Source organism: Stegostoma tigrinum, chromosome 9 (genome assembly GCF_030684315.1).
Source record: "Stegostoma tigrinum isolate sSteTig4 chromosome 9, sSteTig4.hap1, whole genome shotgun sequence".
In the NCBI taxonomy this organism is placed as follows: domain Eukaryota; kingdom Metazoa; phylum Chordata; class Chondrichthyes; order Orectolobiformes; family Stegostomatidae; genus Stegostoma; species Stegostoma tigrinum.
Window position 1 is genome coordinate 60,636,139 of NC_081362.1, and position 20,438 is coordinate 60,656,576.

General features: G+C 38.6%; 1 long non-coding RNA gene across 2 annotated transcripts in view; it reads right to left on the minus strand.

The window, feature by feature from the left end:
• Positions 1–20,438, minus strand: part of LOC125454967 (uncharacterized) — a 102,388-nt gene that overhangs the window by 72,237 nt on the left and 9,713 nt on the right. The window lies entirely within an intron of this gene.

A 20,438-nucleotide genomic window follows, 5' to 3' on the forward strand; every position in this document is an offset into this window, starting at 1 on the left:
ATTAGACCTAATGATGCCAACATATTGAATGGTGTAGAATGATTCATCAGGATAATTCACTGATGTCTCTACAACATCCATCTTTACAAGGTTGTTTTGCCTCATTTCATACCAAGTATATGTATGCAAAGTGATTCTGCTACTGGCATTAGAGCTGTGCTTTTAACATACTAGACATATTTTCTTTTCTGTTGTCCTCGCCATAGTGCTCATATCTGTGCTTTTAGAGTGCGGCTATTATTATTTGTTCAGGCTTTTTATTCAATTATGTAGCTGGCTTATAGTTTTGCTTCTGAAATTGAAAATGAAAAACATCCACTTCTCTCTCATGTTGTTTTTCAGTTGCATGGCAGTAAGATCTGAAAAAAAAAATCACAGACATTCTGACTCTCCCAGTCACACAAAATTGTATACTTCTGTTCTAATTTTTCATTGCTGGTATTTTTCAGTAGCTGATTCCTTAAAGCTGTTAAAATCCATATAATTTTAACTGGAGTCTTCTGACACAATGTTTCATGTGTTTTAATGGATTCTGCTTAAATTAAGTGTAAGTATGTTAGAGGTCACACAACTATGGCCTCCATATAAACAGAGGACAGAAGCAGGAAGAAGACAGTTGGCACTTTGAGCCTGCTCTGTCATTCTTCACAATCATAGCTGGTTGTCCAACTCAATAGCCTAATCTTGTTTTCTCCCCATAGCATAGAACATAGAACATAGAACAATACAGCGCAGAACAGGCCCTTCGGCCCTCAATGTTGCGCCGACCTGTGAACTAATCTAAGCCCCTCCCCCTACACTATCCCATCATCATTCCTGTGCTTATCCAAGGACTGTTTAAATGCCCCAAATGTGGCTGAGTTAACTACATTGGCAAGCAGGGCATTCCATGCCCTTACCACTCTCTGAGTAAAGAACCTGCCTCTGACATCTGTCTTAAATCTATCACCCCTCAATTTGTAGCTATGCCCCCTTGTACAAGCTGAAGTCACCATTCTTGGAAAAAGACTCTCACTGTCCACCCTATCTAATCCTCTGATCATCTTGTATGTCTCTATTAAATCCCCTCTTAGGCTCCTTCTCTCCAATGAGAACAGACCCAAGTCCCTCAGCCTTTCTTCATAGGGCCTGCGCTCCAGACCAGGCAACATCCTGGTAAATCTGCTCTGCACCTTTTCCAATGCTTCCACATCCTTCCTGTAATGGGCGACCAGAACTGTACACAATATTCCAAATAAGGCCGCACTGGCATTTTGTACTGTTACAGCATGACATCACAGCTCTGGAACTCAATCTCTCTACCAATAAAACCTAACACACTGTAAGCCTTCTTAACAGCACTATCAATCTGTGTGGCAACTTTCAAGGATCTATGTACGTGGACACCAAGAACTCTCTGCACATCTACACTACTAAGAATCTTTCCATTGATCTGGTATTCTGCCTTCCCATTATTCCTTCCAAAGTGAATCACCTCACATTTATCCGTGTTAAACTCCATTTGCCACCTTTCGGCCCAATTCTGCAGTTTATCCAAGTCTCCCTGCAACCTGCAACATTCTTCCACACTGTCCACCACTCCACCGACTTTAGTGTCATCTGCAAACTTACTAACCCTCGATCCCACTTTCCCCAAGTGCTATATCTAGTCGCGACTTGAATACATTCAATGTTTTGGCATCAACTACTTCCTGTGGTAATGAATTCCACAGGCTCACCACTCTTTGGCTGAAGAAATATCTCCTCATCTCCATTCTAAATGGTCTACCCCACAACCTCATATTGTGACACTTGGTTCTGGACACACCCACCATCAAGACTATCCTCCCTGCATCTACTCTATCCAGTCCTGTTGGAATTTTATAAGTCTCTATGAGTTCCCCCTTAATTCACCTGAACTCCAGCGAAAACTATCCCAACCTAATCAATCTCTCCTCATATGTCAGACCCACCATCACCGGAATCAGCCTGGTAAGTCTTCGCTGCAAGCCACAATTGTACACAGTATAAATGCTTTTTGCTAAACAGGCATCATTTCCATTGAGCAGAGGGAGATGCATCTCATTAGTGAAGGACAAGTGGGGAACTGTAATGTTAACAGCCATCCACAGGTAAATGAAGAGGAATCATTGTGTGACCTGATCAGAAAAGTGCACTATTGGCTGGAAAAGAGGGCAAACTGGTCAACGAGCAATTTGCAAGAGTGGAGATGGGATGGCATATGTGAAGCATCAAATTAGCAATGGTGGAGAATTGAGCTCAAAGGCACTATTGGAAGGTTGGTACAGATAATTCCTGTCTGGGGGATGATTGCAATGGCTGGAGTGAGGTGGATAATCAATTACTAGTACAGAACAAGGGCAAGGATGTGATGGTTGTGGAATCTAGTTGTAGTCCTGTCCATGGACGAGGAGAGTGCAATAGCTGGGGGTCTGATATGTGTTAACTCATGGTGGATAATTGATATCTAGATTGGAAGCAGATGTTCAGAGATGGGGTCCAGGTGTGGGTGGTTGATCAGTAGCTGGAGGATGAGCAGCTATTGAAAAGGAGGTGACAGTCAGCCATACTGTGGAGTTGGAAGGCAGTCTCCAGCTAATTCGCATATGCATCTAATTTCATCGAAGTAAACCAAACTTGCATTGGGGATCACAAATAGGCTTTAGACCACTTATTTGCAAATACAAAGGACCAAATGCCTGATTTGGATTTTGACATTGTAAGGAAATAATTAGTATTCAAACATGCTAGTTTGTGTGTTCCCTGTCTCCCATAATGGAGGCTTAGAATGCCACACCACATCATAAATGGATGCCTGTAGTCTTCAAGAGGAAGTGGGAATAAAAACCAAGATTCTTCTCTATGAATAATTGAGAATGTTGTAAGACACGGTCAGTTTGTGACTCTTCAAAATTGAACCTAGTTCCCTAGATCATTGTCAAAATTTCTAGCACTGATTCCTTGGAAGCAATCATGGGAGAATTTGTTATTGGACCCTCTTTCGGTAGGAAGTACCGGACTGTCATGTATTCATATATCACAACAGCTCCCTTCACCTCTATGGTTTTACCCCTTTCAGCCCTTAACTCTCACTCACTGTTGGTGAAAATACTATTAGGCTATTGATATCTTTGGGATTCAGCTTTTCTAAAGTTCTTCTCACAGGCTCCCACAGATGCATCCCAATTTTTGAAAAGTAGTTCTGAGAATCCTGCCCTACACTTAACCTGTTCCTTTATTTTTGGAACACTCCATTGATTCCCTGCCTTACAACAGTGACCCAAATATTCTGCTCAGGGATGGAATCCTTATTTCACATCCAGGTCAGATGAGGCACTGCATATTACTAACCTGCAATTTTTGAACCCATCTTCCAACTGAGGATCCTTCAGAAGTTTCCAAAATTAAGAATCCTCTCGGATAGGATAGTCAGAAATTGTTATCGATGCTAACTGCCTTTCTAGAGAATGGGCTGCGGTGTTCCGGTAAGCAAGCATATTTTAAAGCCCAAAGCCTCCTTGAGAGAATACAAAGAGAAGTTAAGTGAATGAAGGGTAAGGCGGAAGTTGGGAAGGTGAGGGTGTATGTTGACTGGTGGATGCGAAGTTAGGGTAGAACATGGAACATAACAGAGCAGTACAGGCCCTTCGGTCTTCTATGTTGCGCTGACCTGTGAAACCAATCTGAAACCCATTTATCCTACAATATTCCATTATCATCCATATGTTTATCCAATGACCATTTAAATGCCCTTAAAGTTGGTGAGTCTACTACTGTTGCAGGCAGGGCATTCCACACCCTTACTACTCTGAGTAAAGAACCTACCTCTGACATCCAAGCATTAGGGCAAAGTGGTCAAGTTGGCTACTGGGCATGGTTGTCTATTGTGGGATGGGAAAAGCTCAATAGTGCAGTTACCCAGAGATTAATGACTACTTTTAATCATTCTAACATTTTTTTGGATATCTATGTAGGTAAATGAGGCAGAACCTGACAAAAGCTTCAACTCTAGCGTCGAGATGATTTGGGAACTTTGCCAGAGAGTTCCAGATAGAGCATCATTGCCTATTCAATGCTTACATTTTCCAAGCAATTCTGTTGGAGTCAGTGCATTGGGACTGAACATTTGAAGACCAGAAGGCCTGAGCTATTGAAATTAAAACTGTCATCTTAACTTACAAAACTCTCCAATGTCATCATCCTCCTCTACTTCTACAAGTGCTCCAGCTCTATGTCCTTTCAATCATCCTACTTTGACTGGTTTTATTCACACCACATCATGCCTTGTAATGAAATCATTTCTAATCTCCTCTTTGGAAACATAACATTTTCATTCATCTCTCCTAAATCTTCTGAGCTGTTTGATGTTAATTTCACCTTCAATGAAATGTTTACTAAGTTAACGACACTATATAAATGTAATATTGTTATAGTTGTTAACCTCTTTGATTAAAAGGGAAAAGAAAGAATGCAATAAGTTAGTTGGAACTAAGTGAATTGAAACTTTACCTGAATTAAATGACACAGGTCACTATTTATGGAGTTACTTGTATGAGCTTTCATCAAATGCCAGCATCCTAATAGCTGTTTCTAGAAGTTTTCATTAGTATGTAATACATATAATTTATAACATAATAGCTAATTAATGCATTTCCTTAAGGCAGGGCATTTTAACCTTTGTTATACTCTGTATTCATTACTATAAATCTTCAAGCTTGTCTTGGACAACACAAAAGAAATTATACTATTCCATAAACCAACATAGAAGTATGGAAGTAAGAGCCAGTTTCCTAAATTAATCATTAATTCATTCAGTTGCACTCAGCGTTAGTTTTACCTTATTGCAAAGACATGCATTATCTTGATGCCAGTGTAATAGTCAAAGTCCTGATGGAAATTTAACAGGACAGGACTGCAGAGACTCCCATTTGAAGCGACAGTGCTCCAGAAGGACTTTGCCTTCTTGTTCAACAAATATGAAGGACAGCCAAGCACTTACCTGGAATTTCCACTGAATTAGCTAGAAACATGGCTCCCAAAACAGAGTAGTACACTCTCTCACTTGCCAATTTAAAATGTGGTGGCAGCTTAAACAAGAAACCTTTGTAACCCATTGAAACTGTAACTATATTAATTGATAGTAATGACCACTATAAAATCTCCTGTTGTTTAAACAATGCTATGGACTGCAATGATTTTGATTTAACTCTCCTTGTTCAGCAAAGTGGTAGTATGAAATTGTTTATAATAAAGTTGAGCTGCTAACCTGTCTGCAGAAGCTCCATTCCTACCTGAAACCAATTGATCTTTGCTGACTTCCAATTTGGCTGAAGTTCTTGCTAAAGCCAGATTAAAACACAGGGGAACTCCCTCATTGTCTGCAGGCAGTAAAATTTGGTGTAAGGCAGTAGCTGATGAAGGACTTAACTTACAATTTCACCTAACTTCATTTGATTTGATTTATTATTGTCACATGTACTGAGATATAGTGAAAAGTATTGTTTTGTGTGCTGACCAGACAAATCATATCTTACATAAGTAAATCAGGGTAATAGAGCAGAATGTAGAATGTAGTGTTACAGCTACAGAGAAGGTGTAGAGAATAACCAACTTTAATACATGAGAGGTCTGTTCATAAGTCTAATAACACTGGGGAAGAAGCTTTTCTTAAATTTGTTGGCATGTGTTTTCAAACTTTTGTATCTTTTGCCTGATGGAAGAGGGTAAAAGAGAATATAACCAGGATAGGGGGGATCTTTGATTATGTTGGCTGCTTTCCTGAGGCAGTGGGAAGCCTAGATGGAGTTTTCGTGATGGACTGGGCTGCATTCACAATTCCCTGTACTGTCTTGCAGTCTTGGGCAGTGCATGTTACTGCAAGCTGCATAAAATTCTCTATTCCTTCATCAAAGTCATTAATGTATATAGTGAAAGACTAAGGCTTGAGTACTCTTATCTGTAAGTGCTACTTATCAGAACCCAATCAGTGACTGTTTATTTTGTCATCATGTTTTCTTTCCTGCTTGTTGGCTCCAAATCCATGCATTTTGAAACTCAATAATTATCCTTTGCACAATCTGAACCTTCAGAGTCACATGCATTTACTCTCCTCCAATAGTTATTGTGATGTAAACAAATTCAACAGAATTAATCAATCCACATTCACTTTCTAATCAGCTAATACTTATTCAAATGCTTAGTGAGTCAGATGAGGGAATCCTGTAAACTTCCTCAAACTGATGTTCAATTGGCAGGTTCCTTGGATTCTACATCATTTCTTTCTTACATAGTGGAGGGATAATTGGACATTTCCAATCCAAACAAATGCATAATCCTAAAGATCTCTGGGAAACTATACATGTATAATTTCCTTCCCTGTTGATTTCATTGTCCTGAAGGAAAAAAAATGTCCTGGTGATTAATTTATCTTAGGTCCCATTATTTTCTCCAATATCTTTTCTCATCTACAATAAATTCATTAAGTTTCCTTCAGTTGATTTATGTTTAAATTCCCTTGTAGTACTGGAATTTGTCTTCTTTTTCAGTTATGGAAATGGATTCAAAGTACTCAATTAATGTATTACAGTAGCTACTTATGAAGACTAATAATAGTTTGCAACTGTCTTTAATGAGCTAATATTCCTTTCATCACTCTATTTCTCTACACATATTTGTATAAAATATTTGTAACCAACTGTTCTATTGCATACTGACAATCCTTTGGCACCTCTTTCTACAGTATATGTATCCCCTGCAGCCCTCTGGTTTTCTACTTTTTCTAATATTCATGTAAACATTTTCATTAAGCTTGATGTCAATCCTAATTACTTTTGCTAATCATGGTTTCTTAACTACAGAAGGTGAGCCTTAGACTTTAAAAGGTGTGTATTAGTTTTATATTGCACCAAATGTTCTCGCTGTCTGTTTATAGTTTTATCCATTAACGGGTCAGGCCAGGTTACTTTGGTGTGGATTTGATGCACTAACTGGCTTGCTTCCACACTGTAGGGATTCTATGATTCTAAGACTCTAAACGGTTCATAACTTTAAAGTTTGTCCAAAATAAATTTAAATTTATTTATTCCTTTTCCTCTTCCTTTGCTCTCTCAATCCTATTATGGTCACTATTCCCAAAATATTCCTAAATCATTAAGAGATCTTTCCTAGCAGATTAGCCAGTAGCCCCAGTTCACCAGAGAAATAGTTGCTGTGTTGCCAATTTATAATTTTTCAAATGGATACAGCTGAATAAGAAGTAAGGGCTCTGGCTTCGCCAACAATACAAGCTTCCCACACTGCAGAACACTTGTTGGCTTCACAAATTTGCCCTGCATTTTCCACAAGTAGACCCTAGATTCTTTGTGTCTGGGAACAGTTACTACTTACTGAACATGTTACCACAGGCTGCAGATAACGCAGGACCATATCAGGTTTCCTCAGAGATGCCATGAAGCCTTGCTCCTGTACAAATCATTAATCTACACCAACCTCCATTTTCCATGAAATTACCATGTCGGACACTTCTTCTCAACCTCTCTCATTGCTGCAGGTATGGTTATCCTCAGGTTAAACTACCACTAGCTGTCTCTCTTGGAAGAAAGCAGCCCTATTGAACAGTAGGGCTGTGGTGACTTTTATCTCAGGTCCCAACTATTTATAATCTAGTTTAATGACTTGGATGCAGGGATAGAACATACTACAACCAAATTTGCAGGTAATACTGAAGTTGGTGGGAAAGTAAGTTGCAGTGAAGAAACAAGAAATTTACAAATGGATAGGTTAGGTGAATGGGCCAAAATTTGGCAGGTGGAATTAATTTGGGCAAATGTAAGGCTCTCTATTTTGGTTGTAAGAAGAGAAAATTATCTAAATGGACAGAAGTTTCAGCAAACTTCAATGCAGAGGGACCTGGGTGTCCTCATGTATAAACCACAAAAAAAACTAGAATGCAAGTAAAGCAGGTATAGATAAGTCAAAGTCACGATAGTCCCACCAGAAACAGGGTGGTTCTCTCCTTAGAGAGAGATGGCTAGTCGTGATTTAACCTGAGGGTCACCAGGAAGGCAGATGGAATTTATGGCCATTATTGCTAAAGGTTCAGAGTATAATCAGTAGGGACGTGTTGCTGCACCCATGAGGTTTTAGTGAGTGTATATAGAATATTTTATAATGTTTTAGTCTCCTTACTTAAGGAGGGATGGAGTTGCACTAGAGACAGTTCAGAGGAGGTTCTCTCAATTGATTCCAAAATGAGGGACTTGTCTTATGTAGCGAGATTGTGCAGTTTGGCCTATACTGTCTGGAATTTAGAAGATTGATAGGAGATTTAATTGAGGTTCATAAGATGCTAAAAGGGATAGGCAAAGTAGATGTAGACAGGATAATTCCTAATGGGACGATCTAGAATAAGAGCTGACAGTTTCAGAATAAGGATTAAAATATAGCAGAGGAGCAATGGGAAATGACTTTTTCTGAAAACGTCATGAATTTGTGGATTTCATTACCGCAGAGTGTGGTGGATGCCAGGACAGAATTTACGGAGTGATAGACATATTTTTAATTTGTAATGATTGAACAGTTATGGACCCTGGACAGGGAAATGGAACTGAGGCCAAGATGAGATCAGCCGTTATCGTATTGAATGATGGAGCAGGTCTGAAAGGTTGAATTGCCTATGCCTGCACCTAGTCTCATGATCTTATGCACTATCAAAGTTCTAGGTGGACCCCCCTTTCACACATCACTTCTGCTCCATACGCAGAACTAACTTCAGTGTGTCCTCACAAGTATTTGTCTTGTCATTGCTTGCATATTTCCCACTGAAGCTCTCTTCATTGTCTTGATCACCCATAAGTTGTTGGACCTCAGCGGCCTAACAAAGATGATTGACTGCAAGATTGTTTTGCACATTCACAACAGAAAGAAATGAATTTAAATAAAACATCCATTTAATATGCTTTAATTAGCAATGATTAGACATATCTGTATGATTTAGTACTTAAAGAGATAATGGAAAAGGCCAGATGCCAATTGGTTACACTGACTTAGATTACTGGTTCGAAACAACATTCAGCTTTATCTGCCACTCTGGTTGACTAATTTAACTTTTTTTTAAATAATAAATTCTCCTATTATTATGTACTGCATTATTTTAACATGCCTTCTATATAACAATAGTATATGTGCTTTCACAAATTTGTGCCTGAAGGCAATGGACAGAGAGAACTGGCGATGAATTTAAAACTTTTCAAAGAAATTCTGGAATAAAGCCTAAGGTGATATTGACCTGGCAAGTTTATTTGTTTTCCTCATTGTATGAACACCATCGGATGAATTGTTTACTGTGTTTTTCATTTATTTTACACTATTTCTGCGCTACACGCTCTGGTATATTGATCCTTACAAATGTTACATTCAAGTAAGATCTTAGTTCGTGGAAAAGCATGCAAATGTCATAGGACATTTAAGAAAAGAAAAATGTTTTTAAGGAAACTACTAATAAGGTGTGTCTATTTCAGGTAGAGGCAAAAAAATTATAAAAGTAGTCCTTACCGAAGCGCTAGTAAAGAACACCATGAATTTTACTACAACTGATGAATGGAGTTGACCTGTCCGATGAATTTCAAAAGGAGATTACAATCAAACCTAAAATATAAATCAGTGCACTGAGGCAGATTGGGAATAGAACCAAGTGTCAATTGTCATCCCGCCCCCACTCCTTGTCGTTTGAAAACAGTAACAGCATGCTTGTGGAGATGACTCAACTTCCTCTGATTAAAAAAAAGAACACTTTCCATGCACATAAAACAGTGAGATTATATTCTTATCCCACATTGGAACATCTGCCTACGCCAGATCCCAAACTTTGTTACACAGCCCAGTCACAGATAGTAAAGTGGGGTTGCCTCTCATTCGGCAAGCTGACTTTGAACAGTGGAAGCACAGGTGTCGACATAAAAATACAGCTCAGTAATTTGCTGGTGTTCCACAGTCACAGGGGTTCTGCACAAAGCTTTTGTTCAAGGGTTTTGAATACATAGCTTTTAGCAGCTTCCTCCACAATCAATAGTGGAAAGATAGATGAATAGAGTTTTAGGATCTCCATTTCCATGGGTATTTTCTTTCTGAGTAACTGCGAGTGAAAAAATAAACAATGTCTTGTCTCCTTCTGGTAGTCTGTGGTTGGATTTGCTGTGATGAATCAGCTGCTGTGAACAAATAAAAAAAAACTCTCCTGGCACTGATATTGAATAATAACAAGGCTGACAATAAGCTGAAATGAGTCAGATTCTGAATTTTTTTTAACTGGAGTTTTAACCCTTCGAATGTGATCAAGATCTAGAATATATGCCATGGCCCCCAGAGTCAAATAGTTTTTAAAGGTGTAAACCACAGGTTATGCATTTGTGGCAAACTCAAATGATAACACAATGTTGCAACTTAGAATCAACATTGAATTGAAGGGTGAAACCCTTTCTTTCATTTCAGTAGTGTTAAAATTGAATATATTAGGATAGTATATTTATCAATTTACCATGCTGCTAAAATTATTGCAGCGAAAGCTATTTATTCCAGAAATGTTATTTTCTGATCACTTTGTAGATAATGATGTGTTGACTGTAAACATATTTCCTTTGACTAAGGATGAATATTGGGCATACTATGGCTGAGGATTGGGACGTTAACATAATAGCTTCCTCTCATTAGTTATTTAATTATTCATCACCATTCATCCTCAAACAACATTAAAGTATTACTTCATGTAAGACCCCAATCACTTCTTCTTTCTTCTTTCATTTTCACCTTATTTACATTCTTTATCCCCTCTATTTTTATAATTTTAACATTACTTTTTCCTTGAGCTCTCTCTGGTATAATGTCATTTATCGTGTAAGTAATTGCAACAATGAAAATATCAACCTCTAAGTGGTCAGAAATTACTTTAACCAGTTGGTTCCAATCAATTTCTCTGTAAGTGATGGTTGAGATTTAGATGATTAAGATTAAAATTTGGCTTTATTTGTTTATGAGATGTGGGTGTCAGTGACTGGCCAGCATTTATTATCTGTCCCTAGTTGCCGTTGAGAAGGTGGTGATGAACTGCCTTCTTGAACGGCTGCAGTCCACCTCCTCTAGGTTGACCCACAACACTATTACACAATACTACTTATTAGGATTTTGACCAAGTGAAATTGAAGGAGCAATGATAGATTTCCAAATTAGGATGGTGAGTGGCATGGAGGGAAACCTGAAGGTGGTGGTGTTCCCATGTCTTTATTGCCTTTGTCTTTGTCGAAAGAAGTTTGGTGGATTTGGAAGGTGCTTTCCTGAGGACCATTGTTGAATTTCTGCAGTGCATCTTGTAGATGGTACACACTGCTGCTACTGGGCATTGACGATGGAGGGAGTGGATGCTTGTGGATATGCTGCCAATCAAGTGGGCCACTTTGTGTGATGGTGCCAAGCTTCTTGAGCATTGTTGGAGCTGCACTCATCCAGCCAACTGGGGAATATTCCATCACAGTCTTGACCTGTGCCTTTTAGATGAACAATGGACAGTGGTTGGATTATCAATTATTGGTGATGGTTACAGCCTGGCATTTGAGTGCCGTGAATGTTACTTGCCACAAATCAGCCCAAGTCCAGATATTGTCCAGATCTTGTTGCATTTAGACATGGACTGTTTCAGTATCTGAGGAGTCACGAATGGTGCTGCACATTATGCAATTATTGGTGAACATCCCCACTTGTGATCTTATGATGAAACAACTGAAGATAGTTGGGCCTAGGACACTACCCAGAGGAATGCTTGCAGAGATGTCCTGGAGCTGAGATGACCAACCTCCAACAACCAGCACCATTGTCCTATGTGCCAGGTATGACTCCAGCCACTGAGAATTTGCCCCATGATACCCATTGATTCCAGTTTTGCCAGGAGTCCTTGATACCACACTCGGTTAAATGCAGCTTTGATGTCAAGGGCTGACACTTTCATATCACCTCTGGAAATCAGCTCTTTTATCCATGTTTGATCCAAGGCTGCAATGAAGCCAATAACTAGAAGTGGCCATGGAAGAACCCAAACTGGACATTGCTAAGCGGGTTATTGCTGAGCAGGTGCTGCTTGATAGCAATGTTGATGACGCTTTCCATCTTTTTACTGGTGATCAAGAGTAAACTGATGGTGAGGTAATTGGCTGAGTTGGATCTGCCCTGCTTTTTATGTACAGGATGTATCTGAGCAATTTTTCACATTGTCAGGTAGATGCCAGTGTTGTAACTGTAATTAACTAGCAGAGTAACAAGTTCTGGAGCACAAGTCTTCAGCACTATTGCTGGAATGTTGTCAGGGCCTGTAGCCTTTGCAGTATCCAGTATTTCCAATTGTTTCTTGATATCACATGGAGTGAATCGAATTACTGAAGATTGGTATCTGTAATCCTGGGGACCACTGGAGAAGGCCGAGATGGATCATCCAATCAGCACTTATGACTGAAGATTGCTATGAAAGCTTCCACCTTATCTTTTGCACTATGTGCAGGGCTCTTCCATCATCAAGGATGGGGATATTTCCAGAGCGTCCTCCTCCAGTGAGTTATTTAATTGTTCATCACTATTCATGACTGGATGTGGCAGGATTGCAGAGCTTAGATGTGATCTTTTGGTTGTAGGATCGCTCACTTGCTGCTCATGCTGATTGGCATGCAAGTAGTCCTATTTGCTAGCTTCGCTAATTTGACATCTCATCTTCAGGTATGCCTGGTGCTACTCCTAACATGCCCTCCTGCACTCTCCATTGAACCAGGGTTGATCCCTGGCTTGACAGTAATAGTTGAGTGAGGGATCTGCCAGGCCATGAGGTTACAAATTGTGCTAGGAATATCCCCAAACTAGATGATGGAAGAGCCCAGCACATTGTGCAAAAGATTTCTGAAAAAGGGTCTCGACCCGAAATGTCAGCTTTCCTGCTCCTCTGATGCTGCTTGGCCTGCTGTGTTCATCCAGCTCTACACTTTGTTATCATACTTACAGATTATGGCTGAATACAGTGCTGCTATACATTAGCATATATACTTAATGAATGCTTTAATCTGATTTGCTAGATCTGCTCAAAAGCAATTCAATTTACCAGAACGACAATGGGATGCAATGGAATGGAGGGTTTTCTTAATGTGAAGATTGGACTTTGTTTCCATTAGGGCTATGCAGTGATTGTTCCTTGAAATAGTGTCACCTGCAACAGATGGATTGGTGGGTTGAAGTCAAGGTATTTCACTCATGTTGGTTTTCTCATTGCTTGCTTCAGTCCTAATTTGACTGACAGATCCTGCTGGACTTGGTCATCTCTGTCAATAATAAGCTACTGGGCCACTCTTCACAATACTCATTGAAGTTCCTTACTTGGAGTACATTTTATTGCCGTTGTGACCCTCGAAGCTTCTTCACAATGGTGTTTATCATGGAGGAGTGTTGATTTAGGAAGGCAATATGAGAAAGTCGCCAGAAGGTTTCCATGTCTGTGTTTGTTGCCATGAAAACATATGAGGTCAGGGGTAAATATTGAAGAGACCAGAGTCACTCTCTCCTCACTGTATGTCATTTTTCTGCCAAATCTGATAAGGTTTTATTTGCTATTTATACAAGATATACCCATGGATGGCTATGAGGGAATCTGAGACATTGGCTGAAAGGCATGGTTCTGTGAAAATGATTATGTCAGGCTGTTGCTTGCCTAGTTTGTGGGATAGTTCTCACAATTTTGGTGCAAATCCCCAGATGTTGTTGAGGAGAACAAGGCTGGACTTGCCATTGTTCAATGCCTAGGGCAATGCTAGGTATGGTCTACTCTTCGACTTTAGTAGAGTGATTTAATACAACTGATGTCACATTGGGCAATTTGGGAAGGCAAGTAAAGTTAACCATGTTGCTACTACATTTTAAACAGACCAAGTAATAATATTAGAATTTCTTTTTCATTACTGGGATTACTGAACCAAATGTTTTTTACAATAATCTGCTAGCTTCACGTTCACCTGTATTGATGCAAACTTTTTATTCCAGATTGATTTGATTAATGCAACTTAAATGGACCAGCTGCCATAGTGTGGTTGAATCTTATGCAGTTGTTTTGGTGCTCTCGGCCTGTGTATTACTGTGCAGTAACATAACCACTTTGTTACTGCACGCCTGTTCCATATGCTTCTGTAAATCCACTGGCTGCATTAGTAACTCAGATTTATTGGATTATAGTAACTTATTTGCAGTAAAGGAAAGATTACTTTCCTCTCATTTCATATATAATATATGTATATACATGTATACAATATTTGGATTAAGCTGCCTTGTGCGAGTTTTGTGGCCATCAAGACGAGGAATGTCAGTACTGGGAATAGAATACTTTTCTCTTTTGGCACTCACTGTCAGCAATACGGCTTGCCAGATCAGGTATAATATGACCAGATGTAGAATAAAGGTCCCTCTGCACTGTTCTTCTCCAAACTGTTCCTTTCACTACAACCTCAGAACAGCAAACCCTACTGCATCAGTGTGAACTTTTCCATGGTACACGCCAGTCATTTTTATGTTTTCTCTGAGCGAGACTGCCAGTTTGAATGGTGATTAATCCTGAATTGTGGATGCTTTAGCGCTATGGAATTACATTCACTAGGAATTGATCTTTCTCAAACTATTTTTTATTATTGTGGACCTTTACTGGAACCAAGAAACTTTCATCACATCAGTCTGAGCTGGAAGCACACCAGACAACAAGCAAACGGACAGTATTTTGAACTGATGTGCACACAGTTCCCTTTACAAAAATACATACTTTTTATTTTAGTAGGATATTGGTCACAGAATTATACAATTGTTAGTTCACTAACATTTTTTATGCAGGGGTGTCTCTGACCACAGTGTTCTTTTCTAAAGTTGGAAAATGCATGACTTTCTTTGCTATTCATGAATTTTCCATGACACTTCATCAATGTGAGCCTTGGTGTAGGTCTGTGAGTACAATCCTCTATTGTTCTCAATGAATAACAACATTAGATACCATTTAGAAAGCTTACAGTTTAGCTCAGTGTAGAACACTCAGTGCTGAGGAAATACTGCACCATCTGAGGTGCTTTCTTTCAGATGGGATGTTAAACCACTGCCTGGTCTGGACTGTGAGCTTGATCAAAAACAGTCTTGCAATGCTATTTTGAAGGCGAGTAAGGGAGTTATCTTAGTAAATATTTATCCCTTAATGAGCATCACAAAAACAAAGTATCTGGTCATGAACATATTGTTGCTTTGGGGACTTGCTGTGAGCAAGCTTCCTCATCTTTGCATTACAACAGTGACTGCACTTTAAAACTATTTAATTGGCAGTAAAGCATTTGGAATGTCTGCTGGTCATGAAAGGCACCATCTAAATATGAGTTTTTTTTTCTCTTTTTAAATCATTCTTAGTGGAGATTTTAGAACCTCTCTTTTAAAATTCCGTTCCTCCTTTTTTTCTCCCTTGTACTCCAGTCTTTCTTGTTGTCTCTTTATTTTTCTTGGTGTGTCTGATTTGGTACTGAATCCATCTCTTCTGATTGAGATCTTTCTCCTGTTTCTGTTAATTAATTTCACCATCCTTTAGTCTGATTGGCCAAGGAGTGTTATCTGTTCTGGATCCCATAAGTTTGAAATAATTGCACTTGAAGTTCAAAATGTGGGTGCTTCATGGAGTGTAATTCTCTCAGTTTCCAGGTAGCTAGTAAACTGAGACATTTCCAGTATATAACTAAAGTGCAACAGTGAAAATGATACCCAGGAATATATATTGCATAACAATTTGTTCCTATTTCTTTATAAATAATGTAACAATATGATAAGGAGATGCACAATTCCTTTGCTTGATCTCGGTCCTAGATCCCTTTTCACCCTTGGAATGACATTATCAGATTGCACTTCCAATAACTTGTCATGCCAAAATCTAAATGCAGATGCTACTAGGTTTACTAGCAAATCAGTTAATCATACCTCAATATTACACATTGAGCATAGCAAAGATTGTGGTGACAGTCTGACATCGAGACATTCCATGAAAAAAATGTACCAGAAAATGCATGAGTAGCAAGAAAGACTGAGAAGATCTTCAATTTTCGAAAAACGCTTTGGTTGTTGACCCACCCAAAATTAGTGTGCTTTTGAATTGTTAATTGCATCATTCTACTCTCAGTTGCCTGTTAAGGTAAGAAAGTTTGTGTTTTATAAATGGAAACAGGTGAGATAGCTAGTCACAACACTGTCCTTTCCACTGCTGTCTGATTTGAATTCAGTTCAGACTACATGACAAAAGTTGTTTAGTTCCTGCAAAGGTCCACAGGTTGAAAGGGAATTGAACTTGTTCAAACTTATCATTTGAAACCACTTCAACCAAATTGTTATCTCCAGGTCTGTGGTTAAAATCAGACTTATTTTCTGATATTTCCTTCCCCTATTATTTCATTTCTGTTTTGCTTTCTGTAAAAGTAGTACACCTTGTAAGGATACTACTTCAAAGCATGGATGCAGATGTTTGCTTAAAAATATACTTTTGATTAATCAATAATATATAATTGTGTTTGAAGTAAATTATTAACAGTATAAATAATTACTTAGGAGTAGTTGCAAATCTGAAATTTAATATACTAGAGATATTGATATAGTTTACATTAGCAAAGCTTGTGATATTATTGGAGGAATGTGTTTTTGAGTTAGGTAAACATACTGCTAGGTAACAGCTGATGTATTTCTCAATATGCATACATGTACTTGTGGCATTGTATAGCGCCTTCAAATATTGAGGTCTTTTGTGGCATCAGTTCTACTGGAATGAACGTGTAATGGAGGTTAGCAGTGTCTTGGGAATGCTAATGGTAGCAGTGGGACAAGCTTTGATATAAGAGAATATAAAAACTGTATAGAGCAGACTGATTAAGATCAGCTGTTTTATTTTTCTTCCATATATATACATTTGAAATTACTTTTTAATCATTTTGTCGAGACATCATTTCTTTTTTAACAATTTTGCCTGGAGTGGTCCTGTCATATCTGTCCTGCTTTTGTCTGCCTGCCAGAAATATTAGATTTATAATTACGTAACAAATTATTAAACCACATTTGTGGGAAGCGATGACAGACAAATTGTAACATGCATAATACCAAACAGTCATCAACTTGGACTTCATAGCACATATTTATCTAATTCTTGCTATTGGATCTGACTGGAGGCTGTACACTGAAAAGTACTTCTCAGTTATAAGCCATGCTTGGTAAAATACATTTTAGGCTAAATCAGTGCTTTAAAAAAGTTGAGACTTAATTACTGCTCCTGTATGTAGAGAAGTTGCTTGGACCTTATAAAAACATAAGAACAGGAGAGGGCTATTTAGCTGTTAAAACCTGTTCTGCTATTCAGTAAGATCATGCCTATCTGTGACCTGACCTCATACACTCTTCTTTACCTAATTGCCCTGGATGCCATTAGCTAAACAAAAATAATCAGTTTCTAATTTAATATTAACAATTGATCTGCATCAATTCTATTTGCCAATGCAAGTTCCAACCACCACCATCTATATCATATAGAAATGTTTCCTAATTTAACACCTGAAGGATATGGCTTTAATTTTGAGTCATGCACTAGTCTCAGACTTCCCAGACAAAGAAAATAATTTCTGCCTATCTTTGTATCTCTTTCTGGTGAAAACTTCAATCAAGTCATGTCTTAATTTGTCAAATTTCAGGGAATATGACCCTAGCTTATTTACTTCCCATTGTAATTAAACCACCAAAACAAACACAAGCAGAGAAGGTTGAAGAGCGATGTGTGGATCTGTAATTTTGAATTTCCCCAATGATTTCCACTACCCTGCAATTTTGTCAGGTCAGGAGTTGTGACAGTTGTGACTTGATGTTCAGTTGCAATTGAAGGCCCAGCTGGAAGTTTAAACTTCCCTGCCTTTGGTATTTACTTCGAGGTGGATGAGTTCCTAAATGCTGTGGGAGCCTGGTTGGGTGAGATTGTAAATCCTGGGGAAAGCATCCTAAGTATTCAGAGATCTTTTAACAGGTAAGTTTAAATGCAGTTGCCAACATTTCTTCATAGACTCCATGCATCATCATATACAAATTGTATCAGTGATAATGGGAACTGCAGATGGTGGAGAATCCAAGATAACAAAGTGTGAAGCTGGATGAACACAGCCGGCCCAGCAGCATCTCAGAAGCACAAAAGCTGACGTTTCGGGCCTAGACCCTTCATCAGAGAGGCTCTCTGATGAAGGGTCTAGGCCCGAAACATCAGCTTTTGTGCTCCTGAGATGCTGCTGGGCCTGCTGTGTTCATCCAGCTTCACACTTTGTTATCATATACAAATCTCCACTTTATACCCCCTCATACAACTCCATACCTTTTCTAATCCATTCTTCTTCCCTACTTCTTTTAACCTGTGCTCTCCATGTATCCTCAATATCCACTTTCCTAGAATCTATTATGCATAGAATCAATGATACATAGGCATGCATGCCAAGTCTTTCAAATGCTCCTGAAACTGGCAGAATAAGGAAAGGTTTAAAAAGCTACATTGACAAAAAAACATGTTCAGTTGCCCACAGCTGGTCACACTACTCCGGGTGTGGTCCTCTCTCACATTCTTCTTTCAAACTTTCAAACCTGGCCTTCAACTAACTCTTTGTTGCAGACTTTCGTACATCTTCTTGTTTTTGTCTGTTACTGATATTTCTGTCCCAATACTCTCTCTTTCAAATGGCCTGAATACTAAACATGTCATTCTAATGACTACAAAATATGTTCTCATTGTGTTTAACTAAAGATTTAATACGCACAGTATCTCAAAACTGCACCTCCTTACCTACTTGAATTTAATTTTCCTTCATTAAAAGGCAGATGTTAAAACCCATGGGTTACGTTACTTGATTTGAACTCTGAGTTATTTCACTTTTCTTGCACTTTGTTCAAACTTGGTGATGTCATGCAATATGAGAAATCATCTCAGATTCTCAGAGAGGTGATAGTCTAGTGGTATTATCGCTGGACTGTTATTCCAGAAACCCAGATACTGGCCTGGGACCAGGATTCAGATCCCATCAGGGCAGATGGTGGGATTTAAATTCAATAAATATCTGGAATTAAGAGTCTAATAATGACCGTGAATTAATTGCTAATTGTCGGAAAAACACATCTGGTTCACTAATGTCTTTTTGGGAAAGAAACTGCCATCCTTACCTGGTCTGGCCCACATATGACTTCAGACCCATAGCAATGTTGTTGACTCTCAACTGCCCTCTGGGCAATTAGGGTTGGGCAATAAATGCTTCCTAGCCAGCAACATCTTCATCCCATGAATGAATAAAAGAAAAAAGAAATGAAATGCAATACATCTAGGTTCCTCTGGTAGTTGGGAGGTAAGTGTTCCACCTGATCTGACACTGATGCACATCGATTTGAAAGTTCTCAAAACCAAAGCTTAGCCTTTGCTTATTCTAATTCATCTGAATTGGGGTTGGGGATACTGCATTGGTAGCAGGGAAGGAGGAAATTTCAACTAAGTTGGAGTTCCTGACCATCTTTGAGAAAGTTGAGCAGAAAATAGTGCACGTAGATGTTTGACGAGATACCTTCAAAATCAAACATATTGTTACATATAATGCACAAAACAGAAATGGGCCAGTATTTACGTTTCGCATAAGTTTGTATGTTCCTCATGTGGCACGCTTGGTGATTAGATTTGTAAAGTTTTGTCACTTCTGTATCTTCATATTAGTTAATGTCTTCAGCAAGAAGAGCAAAAGTAAATGAAAAACATCCAAAATGTGTTTAAGGAAATAACTGTTACTCAATACATGCTCTGTAAGAGTTGGAGAAACAGTGAACTAAGTGATAATATCTCTGAATCATATTTATACATAGAGTTATACTCTTTTATCCTGGGTTACAGATCACAAAAACATAATAAATATGTGAACAGTACACCAAGCAGTATGGTAATTTCTTCATTTAGAATTTCAAACACACGGTTAAAAGTGACTTTCAAAGTAGTCAGTATTTTTCCGCTTAATATGAGCAACCAGTAATTGCCTTGGAGACAATGCTAGCGACCTTTTATCTACAGATCACAATGTCTATTCTTCATGCTGTGAAAGAAAAATAATATAATTCAAAACACACTGTACTCCTACATTTCCACATAAGTTCAGCCAGCAGCAAAGAACGCTGCTTGCTTCTGGCTGAATCTGCATGGAAATGTAGGAGTTTTGTGTGTTTTAAATTACTTTCTTTTTTCCACCAGCACGCAGGTTAACCATTAACACATAGTAAACTCCTTTTTTGTTTAGTCACCGGTAAAAATCTGTGTTTATGAAATCCCCTAATTAAAATGGCCTCCTATGTTGATATTTATAGTT